The 11,232-nt window shown below is 49.3% G+C and overlaps 1 protein-coding gene across 1 annotated transcript in view; it reads right to left on the bottom strand.

Annotated features, from left to right (window-relative positions):
- LOC311308186 (sister chromatid cohesion protein PDS5 homolog B-like) overlaps nucleotides 1–14 on the bottom strand; it is a 40,895-nt gene extending 40,881 nt beyond the window's left edge. Inside the window, 1 exon segment of the mRNA XM_084437122.1 lies at nucleotides 1–14. This exon segment is cut by the window's left edge and continues 43 nt beyond it. The gene's annotated coding sequence lies outside the window, so the exon portion shown is untranslated.
- Between the last annotated feature and the right edge of the window lie 11,218 nt (nucleotides 15–11,232).

Raw genomic sequence — 11,232 nt, 5'->3', positions numbered from 1 at the left:
TCTCTTCCCCCTCCTAGCTTCAAAATGGCGCCAATTTGCACAGATTCAGCACCAGCAGAGTGAGGGTGATTCAGAGGGGAATAGTGCCACCTACAGGACAGCGCAGGTAACAGACTTGGGCTCCCTAAAGAGACCCTTATCAAATATCAGCTATTTCCTGCAGCATGAGTAGGCTAAACGGCACAGTATTGTAGGGTATTTGATCTGGTAATATTTTCAGAAATAAAAAGGATCACTGGTAGCATAAATGTCAACAACTAGACCTAGGCCTATGCCGCCTGATGTGAATTTGCACACCCTGATCCTTTACAGCTGCTACATGCAACAGAACACTCAAGGCCATGTTTCTTGCATGTGCACCTCAGGCTGCTGCAGTCTGTCTTGCAGGTGCATCTGATGATCTTAAGACGTTCTTGTGGAGCTGGTGGTAAGTCCGTCTGGACAGGGACAAGCCTCCCATCATTCTCTTTCCACCCCCATCCTGGTGACATGATACAGATCTGCTCGTCCTCCTCATCTACCACACCAACCTCAACTCCCATGACCTCTTCTTCAAACTTGAGCCCAAGAAAAGCATGAAGCCACACATGTGGAACATCAAGTCCGTCAAGCAGCAGCTAGGTCCCAGTGTGTGCACTCACATTCTCTTCATTCATGCTATAGCTGGGTGTGACACTACGTCCTGCCTTTATGGCATTGGGAAAGGAGCTCTCCTCAAGAAGTTCAGAGCCAGCAGCGAGTTCTATCAGCAAGCTACAGTGTTTGACTCATAGTCAGCTTCTAGAGCAGAGATTGTGTCAGCAGGAGAGAATGCTTGGCTGTGCCTGTACAATGGGAAGCCTGGGGAGGGACTTGACAGTCTAAGATACAAGCGCTTTTGTGAGAAGGTGGCTACCAGCACTTCTCATGTACAGCCACAGAGTCTACCACCAACGTCAGCAGCAGCAAAGTACCAGAGTCTCCGTGTGTACTACCAGGTGCAACAGGGGAAGGGACCTGTAGATGAACTCCTGCCACAAGAATGGGGGTGGAAAGAGAATGATGGGAGGCTTGTCCCTGTCCAGACGGACTTACCACCAGCTCCACAAGGACTTCTTAAGATCATCAGATGCACCTGCAAGACAGACTGCAGCAGCCTGAGGTGCACATGCAAGAAACATGGCCTTGAGTGTTCTGTTGCATGTAGCAGCTGTGAAGGATCAGGGTGTGCAAATTCACATCAGGCGGCATGTGATGATGAAGATGATGATGAATGCAAGTTATTATTATTATTATTATTATTATCATCCTGCTCATGTTCTCTTCTCTCCTGAAGTGGACCCTCTAATCGTGTGTGTGTGTGTGTGTGTGTGTGTGTGTGTGTGCGCGCGCACGCGCGTGTGATTTTCTCCCACAGGTATCTGAAGTGGACCCTCTAGCACCTGGCTGCTCTGCTATGGACGGTTCTACGTCTCAGACTGTCCTCTCCAGGGTTCTACTGTTCTCTACAGGGCTGTAGACTGTTCTCCAGGGTTCTACTGTTCTCTCCAGGGCTGTAGACTGTTCTCCAGGGCTGTAGACTGTTCTCCAGGGTTCTACTGTTCTCTACAGGGCTGTAGACTGTTCTCCAGGGTTCTACTGTTCTCTACAGGGCTGTAGACTGTTCTCCAGGGTTGTAGACTGTCCTCTCCAGGGTTCTAGACTCTTGAGCTATTTGATTAATACATGTCAGATTTTCTGTTGCAATATGTGTGAGATTCACCCCTTTTCTCTTCACCAAATGCCAAAAGAATTAAAAATATATTTCTGTATATGCACTGTGATGCATCCTATATAGTTTCTGGTTGATTGGGGACAGTGTTGTGTGGACATCAGACAAGAAAACATGCATAAACCTTTTTCTTTTACATAGGCGGAAATTGGAAATTGGTATATTTGTCACATACCTTCCATCTGCATTTTTCATTACTTTCCACCACTGGGATTTTGGGGGACTAACTGATATGATATAAAGAACATATGTATGACACTAAAACAGTTGAAATAATTTCTGTTGCAATTTGTTCAAGGTTATGTCATAAAATGCCTGGACTACAGGGGCAGGGGAGCATCACTACTGATCCATAGCCAGGACTGGGATGTCCTCAGTGGAGGTCCCAAGTCAGTCTTCTAGTCATTCAGCCAGCCTGTCAGTAGATGTGCTCTACTTGTATTGATTTGTTCATACACTAGTATTCCAGCACGGGTTATGTTCTTGAATGCTTCTGGTGACTAGCAGTTCTCTTAGCAACCTAATTTAATCCCCATCACTGTTTTCAGATCCACATAGTGGAAACATATGGCTGACAGAGTGTGGAGGAAAATCAACAGCACCCCACACACACACACTTACATAATCAACCAAGCAAGTTCTACCTTTCTTTACAACAAATATAAGTTTGAGAACCAAGGATACATACAGCCCGCCTAAGGGGGTTCTAATGTACTGACCTCCCGGCACAGGCCTGACCCTGCTGGCAAGCTGCCTTGGGCCTAGCCAAGGAACAAGCGTTTCAGCTTCCGCTCACCTGTATGCAGCTTATACCATGCTGACTGGCCTGGACTAGTCACCACATCCACAGTCTAGCCAAGTTAGAGATACCCTTGTGCATTTGACAAAACAAGTGTCATACAATTAAGGTTATCATTTGTGCAGCATGTGTGCTGTAAGTGTAAAGACAAGATACAGATAATTTTCTCCAGGTTTTATTGAATATCTTGTAGACCACACAAACACTGGGCTGACAGTTCAGTTGTTCAAGGCGGACCTGGGAGACCATTCAGGACACCTTGTTTGGGTCGAGGCTCTGCTTAGTCTGCTGGCCCAGGTGAACCATCAAACGATGTACTGACGCTGAGAATGGAGACACACGACACAGCTGGCCGACACTTCCTGCACTCTAAGAGGTTAGGGCTAGACTGAATGTAGTTTGGCATAAAATAATACATATTTATTTTTAAATGGATGGAAAGATGCTGCCCATGCCTAGATCTTTATGTCTATTCAGCATGTCTGTTCTCACCCACTGAGGTCCCATCACCAAACGTGAAGCCTCAGATACAATAATAAAACAGGGGCAAACAATGAAAGATAGAGATGGACAGACAGACATGTAGACAGATAGGTTAAAAAATTAGATTAGAAATTAGATTAGAACTCTGTTAAAAAATTAGATTGGAACTCTTAGTGTTGTGATCAGACGGTACAACCAAAATGTCACCACAGTGTAGTGATGCAGACAGAGTTATGAACACCTGCTCCTTGATTAGAAGGAGGTCATCTGCCCTCTGAAACATTCAGGACCAGGGCTGTACGCAGGATTTTTGTAATACCGAGGTCATTTAGTTGTGGTGCTTCAATCTGGTGCACTTTGAGAGCAAAATGAAGAGGCTAGATCTATAAAGAACAACACGCATCATATTGGATTAATATCATCTTTAACTGAGAGCAGTGGAGGTCATCCAGAGAGGACACAACTTAAGTGAATGTTGATGAGAACACACCATCTATTAGAAACATGAGACTAGCTCCTCCTGTCACCTCTCTCCCAGCCTGGCCTCCTCCTCTCTGATGTCCATGCTGGTCTCCTCCTGTCACCTCTCTTCCACTGTGGTGTCCATGTTGGTCTCCTCCTGTCACCTCTCTTCCACTGTGGTGTCCATGTTGGTCTCCTCCTGTCACCTCTCTGCCACTGTGGTGTCCATGTTGGTCTCCTCCTGTCACCTCTCCTCCTGTCTTTTGTCCATGTTGGTCTCCTCCTGTCACCTCTCCTCCCGTCTTTTGTCCATGCTGGTCTCCTCCTGTCACCTCTCCTCCACTGTGGTGTCCATTTTCATCTCCTGTCCACAAATTAACAAAACATAAACATAAGCTATAAACACACACACACCCACCCACCCATCCATCCATCCATATTATTTTTTAAACTTGCCAGGATCTAATTAATCTAGTGTCTCTTTGGCTAACATCAGGTATCACCTCTCATCTCTATGTCCTCTCCTCCTGTCCCCTCTCTTCCACTCTCTTGTACCTCTTGGTTTCCTGTCAACCAATTATATATTTTTAACAGAACATAATCATGCATACTGTGTATATATATATACACACCTACCTGTCTATTTGTTTATCTATATAAGCGGCACACCTGATTAATAACTTCCATCCAATGGTATAGGACAGGAAATAAGGATGCCTGTAGAATGTCAGGAAGTAGTGGAGCTTGTGCAAAGAGCCTAATTGCTTGGCAACACCAAACGCCCAGTGTTTACATGAGAAAATAAATATGATAGATTTCTTTGTAGAAGCACTGCTCTGTTTGCGCATGTGCGCAGGTACACCGCCTTGCTAATGTTAACTTGGGTCAAGAATAGCCTACACGTTGTGACGGCTAGGATCATGGATGTATTCACTAACTAGCTATTCAGATAACGTCAGGCATCTCAGCATCTTCGTCTACGTTCTTAAATTTTGCATTTAGGCGCTGTCAATGTTATAACTAATTGAAAATAGGCCTACGTTAAAATAACTGCTTATTGTTATGTTACTTGTGTCAATCTCCCTTACCTCGAAAGACGTCCAATATGTTCGCTTGATCGTCCGCAGCTGACACTTATTAATGACAAATTAGCTTTGCGTCTCACACCCCTTCTCCTAAGAGAAAGAAGATTCGCCAAATAAAAAGTGATTCAACCTTTCAGGCGAAATGAGTTTTTGATTGACAAGACGATTGTCAGCCTCTGATTGGCCAAAGTAGAAATTGATTGACAGTTGACCCGCCCCCTCGAAGTCTCCGGGCCTGCAGAGATACCCTTATGGCCACGCCCCCTGCTATCCTTCCTCTCACTATCCCCATAGATAGGTCAGTAGTGGACTCACTAGCCCCATGGAAATTGTCATTAAAAGAGTTCAAATTTCCCAAGTCCTGTTTAGATAAAAAAGTTTCTTGTAAACATAAAATATCACATTTTTTCAGCAGGCTGTCAACTACTATACGTCGGCCCAGGCGTAGCCCGCGGCAGTTGTATGATCCAACCCGCATAAAGTTTAAAGTATCGTGGGCTCCTTTCAAATCCTACTGGCCTACGAGTATAGTCTTCAAAATAACAAAACGCCCTTGAATATGAATGATTCATAGAGAGCGATTACCTTTATTTAATATCGCCAATAATGCCTATCCATCTCTATCGAAAACGTGGACAATTAACGACTGCAGCGCTGAGTGACATCACTACGGACACTATGCTATCTGTTGTTATCCGACCAGCGCTCCTATTTAATTCTGAATGTCGGAGTGTATTAAATAAGGGGTATCGTTGGGTCTTAAGCAAAAAGAAAATAGCTTAAATCTATTTAAATCTAGCCCTACATTTATTTCAATTATAGCAGCCTGGATAGCCGTCAAGTCACAGTGTTCTATCCGGTCTGTGACATCACGGGCACTACGGCGTAACGTGCACACGTCACAGCGGCAAGGTACATATCTGGACTAGCCGTCCAATCACAGTGTTCTATCCGCTCTGTGACATCACGGGCACTACGGCGTAACATGTTGACGTCACAGCGGCAAGGTGTATATATACTGCTGTAACAAGTAGACAAGCCTCAGTGCGGTGTTCGCGATGAGAAGAGCATGTTGTTAGAGATGTATCTTTGACAATATGTTTGTTAGTGGAATAACTAATGTTTTTAAAACCCCAGAGAGGGTGCCGGGTGGTCATGTATACCATGGTCCTGCGGCGACGCCCTCTCAGACAACCCCGTTGGATCTTGATCTGTCATTCGTCTGCATGGCAGTTTGGTTCCTTCTCTCTGTGAACCTGGTCTTTTTTTGGCTATTAGATCAATGGAGAATTCGCCACAGACACATTCAGGTTGGTAATCAAAGTTTCATTGTACTTTAATCAATTACAATTCAAACAATTACAGAAGCTGTTCTGTCTTTGTGAAGCCTTAATGACCTAAATTGAGCCTAAATACCATCTTGTATTTCCTTTATAAATTAGGATGATGATGAAAACCTTGAAGACATTGATTGGTAAGTTGATAATGTTTTTTTCAGTGTATCCAACCGTGTGTGTGCGTGTGTGTGTGTGTGTGTGTTTGTTTGTGCGTGCGTGTGTGCATGCATGTGTGAGATGTGTGTGTTTATGTGTAAAATGTGTGGTATGATGCATTTTGATTGTACAAGTGTACTGAAATCATCAATAGTCATTTTAGTTTATTTTATTTTGTTGTATCTCAAAAGGGCCCAGAGGGACAGTGTGACAGCACGGGTCGACAGCTGCCCTGACCATCTGGAAGTGCTAATGCAGATGCATGAGCGCCATTGTGACTGTCGAGGCGATTCAGGTTCTGACTCCTATGATCCGGGGGGCTGTGGACAAGACCCGGTGTCTGAGATGAGCAGAGGCTTCGCCCCCGTGCCGCCTAGCGGCGTCACCAAGCCCTTTCCAACACGCAAGGGCAAAAGTTCAAAGGACAAATCAGAGCTGAACGTTCCTCTCTCAGCCAAGGCCGACAGGGAGCGTCTGGTGCTGCCTCGCTGTCAGAGGCTCTGTTGCAAGAGCTCAGACTCTCTGGTGAACAGGGCAGCTGTCACAGCTCCATATGACACAGCACTGTCTGTCACCGGTCCATTTGTCACAGCCCCGTCTGAAACAGCCCCGTCTGTCAGACCACCATTCACGATCACCAGGACCAGTAGAGTTGACAGCCCCGCTAGCGCCTTATCCACCCCCATGGCGTCTACTGGTGTGCTGGTAAAGGGACAATCTGACTCCGATGTTCCACGATTACCCGAGCGCCACTGGAGACAAGATCTGGAGCTCTCTTAGCGTCGGAGGGTTTTTCGCAAGAAGTGGGAGGGAGTCTTTCAAGGGTCGGCCATTTCCACCTCGGACTCTCTGATGAAGAGGACACCTGACACAGCCTTGTCTGACGCAGTCCCTTCTATCACAGCTCCATCTGTCAGACCACCATTCGCGATGACCAAGACCGTTAGAGTTGACAGCCCCGCTAGCGCTTTATCCACCCCCATGGCGTCTACTGGTGTGCTGGTAAAGGGACAATCTGACTCCGATGTTCCACGATCACCCGAGTGCCACTGGAGACAAGGTCCGGAGCTCTCTCAGCATCGGAGGCTCATTCGTAAGAGGTGGGAAGAAATCTGTCAAGGGTCGGCCATTTCCACCTCGGACTCTATGGTTAAGAGGGCTGCTGACACAGCTCCATCTGACACAGCTCCATCTGTCAGTCGACCACTTTCCATGACCAGGATCAGTAGAGTTGACAGCCCCGCTAACGCCTTATCCACCCCCATGGCGTCTACTGGTGTGCTGGTAAAGGGACAATCTGACTCCGATGTTCCACGATCACCCGAGCGCCACTGGAGACAAGATCTGGAGCTCTCTCAGCGTCGGAGGGTTTTTCGCAAGAAGTGGGAGGGAGTCTTTCAAGGCTGGAGACAAGATCTGGAGCTCTCTCAGCGTCGGAGGGTTTTTCGCAAGAAGTGGGAGGGAGTCTTTCAAGGGTCGGCCATTTCCACCTCGGACTCTCTGATGAAGAGGACACCTGACACAGCCTTGTCTGACGCAGTCCCTTCTATCACAGCTCCATCTGTCAGACCACCATTCGCGATGACCAAGACCGTTAGAGTTGACAGCCCCGCTAGCGCTTTATCCACCCCCATGGCGTCTACTGGTGTGCTGGTAAAGGAACAATCTGACTCCGATGTTCCACGATCACCCGAGTGCCACTGGAGACAAGGTCCGGAGCTCTCTCAGCATCGGAGGCTCATTCGTAAGAGGTGGGAAGAAATCTGTCAAGGGTCGGCCATTTCCACCTCGGACTCTATGGTTAAGAGGGCTGCTGACACAGCTCCATCTGACACAGCTCCATTTGTCAGTCGACCACTTTCCATGACCAGGATCAGTAGAGTTGACAGCCCCGCTAGCGCCTTATCCACCCTCATGGCGTCTAGTGGTGTGCTGGTAAAGGGACAATCTGACTCCGATGTTCCACGATCACCCGAGTGCCACTGGAGACAAGGTCCGGAGCTCTCTCAGCATCGGAGGCTCATTCGTAAGAGGTGGGAAGAAATCTGTCAAGGGTCGGCCATTTCCACCTCGGACTCTCTGATGAAGAGGACACCTGACACAGCCCTGTCTGACGCAGTCCCTTCTATCACAGCTCCATCTGTCTCTCCTCTTCCCCCTACTCCACAACCACGCCCCCCTACTCCTCCTCCTCTTCCCCCTACTCCACAACCACGCCCCCCTACTCCTCCTCCTCTTCCCCCTACTCCACAACCACGCCCCCCTACTCCTCCTCCTCTTTCCCCTACTCCACAACCACGCCCCCCTACTCCTCCTCCTCCCCCTACTCCACAACCACGCCCCCCTACTCCTCCTCCTCTTCCCCCTACTCCTCCTCCTCTTCCCCCTACTCCACAACCACGCCCCCCTACTCCTCCTCCTCTTTCCCCTACTCCACAACCACGCCCCCCTACTCCTCCTCCTCCCCCTACTCCACAACCACGCCCCCCTACTCCTCCTCCTCTTCCCCCTACTCCACAACCACGCCCCCCTATTCCTCCTCCTCTACCATTTGCGATGACCAAGACCGTTAGAGGAGACAGCCCCGCTAGTACCTTATCCACCCCCATGGCGTCTAGTGGTGTGCTGGTAAAGTGGAAAACGTTACACGATCTCTCCAGTTCCCCCCAACACTAGCCACTGAACAAAAACAAGACATTCAAGGCAATACATAACAAATAACCCCACGATGACAGACTGACCAACACCAATCTACCCAACCACCCACCTACCAACCACCTCTACATTGATCTACCTCTCCTGACCACAAAGATACGTCAGTGGAGACTGAGGATAGCCAGCCATAGGAAACGCCCTCCTGACCTCATCACTTCAAACCTTGTCCTCTGGGAACCCAAGCATGGTCAAGACACACGTGGTGCTCGAAAGACAACATATGTGGACATGCTGAGGAAGGACCCTGGCTACAGTGCTGATGAACTAAACTCTGGTATGCTGGACCAGGGTGTGTGAAGAAGTGTCATCTAGACCATCACCATCTACCCCATTGGCCTCAAAATTAGGTTTGTTCAGTTTGGGGTTACTTGTTATTATGTCTTGTGCTTGTACTGATTTCATTCATGAATAAAGTCTCTGAACATTCTCTGCCTGTGTTTGGGTTCTATCTCCACTGTATACTGATGCGCGTTAATCAGTGCCCATCCCACGGCTATGCTCAGTGAGCTGCCTGGACTAAGAGACTTTGTGGAATAAAATGTGTAATAAAAATCAAATTAAAGCCGCCGTAGGTAGTTAGGTGGCTAGGTAGGTAGGTAGGTAGTTAGAGAGGTAGTTAGGTGGATAGGTTGGTAGGTAGTTAGAGAGGTAGTTAGGTGGATAGGTAGGTAGGTAGGTAGGTAGGTAGTTAGAGAGGTAGTTAGGTGGATAGGTAGGTCGGTAAAGAGGTAGATAGGTAGGTAAGTAGGTAGATGGGTAGGTAGGTAGGTAGGTAGGTAGGTAAGTAGGTAGAGAGGTAGGTAGGTAGGTAGGTAGGTAGGGAGTTGGGTAGGTAGGTAGATAGGTGGGTAGGTAGTTAGCTAGGTAGGTAAATAGGTAGGTGGGTAGGAAAATAGGTAGGTAGATGGGTAGGTAGGTAGGTAGGTAGGTGGGTAGAAAGGTAGCTAGGTAGATAGTTGGGTAGGTAGGTAGGTAGGTAGGGGGGTGGGTAGCTAAGTAGGTGACTAGGTAGGTAGGTAGATGGATAGGTAGGTAGGTAGGTAGGTAGGTAGGTAGATACTTTAGATGGGTAGGTAGGTAGGTAGATGACTAGGTAGGTAAGTAGATGGGTTGGTAGGTAGGTAGGTAGGTAGGTAGGTAGGTAGATGGGTTGGTGGGTAGGTAGGTAGGTACTGTAGATGGGTAGGTAGGTATGTAGGTAGGTGACTAGGTAGGTAGGTAGATGGGTTGGTAGGTAGGTAGGTAGGTAGGTAGATGGATAGGTAGGTAGGTAGGTAGGTAGGTAGATACTTTAGATGGGTAGGTAGGTAGGTAGGTGACTAGGTAGGTAGGTAGATGGGTTGGTAGAGTTCCGCATCCTGGCAGCGGACAGCGGATGGGACGACACCGCGCTCCGGAGCACGTATAGGAGGGGCCTGAGCGAGGCCATCAAGGACCTCATCATCCGGGACCGGCCCACCTCTTTCGCTGCACTGGTCTCCCTTGCGCTGCTTATGGATGAGCGGCTCCGGGAACGCCGCGTGGAGCGCGCCCAGCGCTCTGGGGGGAACCCCAGACCCCCTCCCGGAGGCTCACCCAGTAGCAGCAGCAGCAGTCGTCGGGAGACCGCCTCCCCTCCTCTCGCCGCGTCCCCAGGCCATTTCTCCTCCACCTCGCGTGAGGAGGAGGAGCCCATGCAGCTGGGCCGGTCCCGGCTGTCCCAGGAGGAGCGGGAGCAGAGGATGCGGGACCGCCTGTGCCTCTAGACCGCCTGCGGGAGACCAGGACATCAGATCCGAGCATGTCCCACGCGGCCAAAAGACCAGGCTCACTAGGTAAGGGAGTACTAGTGAGCCTTATCAACCTCCCACGGGGTGCACAAGAGCCTAGTCATCTGTTTCCGGTTACACTCACTTGGGGTAAGGACTCTCTCTCTGTTGGTGCGTTACTCGACTCGGGGGCGGACGAGAGCCTGATTGATGTCACCTTGGCTCGCCAAGCAGGCATCCCTCTCGTCCCCCTCGAGCGCCCTCTCATGGCTCAGGCACTAGACGGGCACTCCCTGGGGCGCATTACATACACCACGACCTCCCTCACCCTCACCATATCCGGTAATCACAGTGAACAGATTAGGTTTATGGTTACGCACGCTCCCACTTCACCCCTGGTGTTGGGCCGACCCTGGTTTGCCAGGCACGAACCACATGTATCCTGGGCCTCTGGGCGGATCTTGGGGTGGGGCGTGGCCTGCCCCGCCAACTGCCTTCGCTCTGCCCCCTCTCCGCCCAGCGGTTCCGGTTCTGTGCCTGCGGCCCCGGTTCTCACGGGCGTGCCCTCCTGCTATCACGATTTGGCAGCCGTGTTTAGCAAGGAGAGCGCGCTTTCACTTCCCCCTCAACGGCCATATGACTGCGCCATAGACCTCCTCCCGGGGGCCCCCCTCCCTGTCGGCAGGTTATATAACCT

Source organism: Borostomias antarcticus, assembly GCF_949987555.1.
Source record: "Borostomias antarcticus genome assembly, chromosome: 1".
In the NCBI taxonomy this organism is placed as follows: Eukaryota; Metazoa; Chordata; class Actinopteri; order Stomiiformes; family Stomiidae; genus Borostomias; species Borostomias antarcticus.
This window is presented reverse-complemented; position numbering and strand designations above follow the sequence as displayed.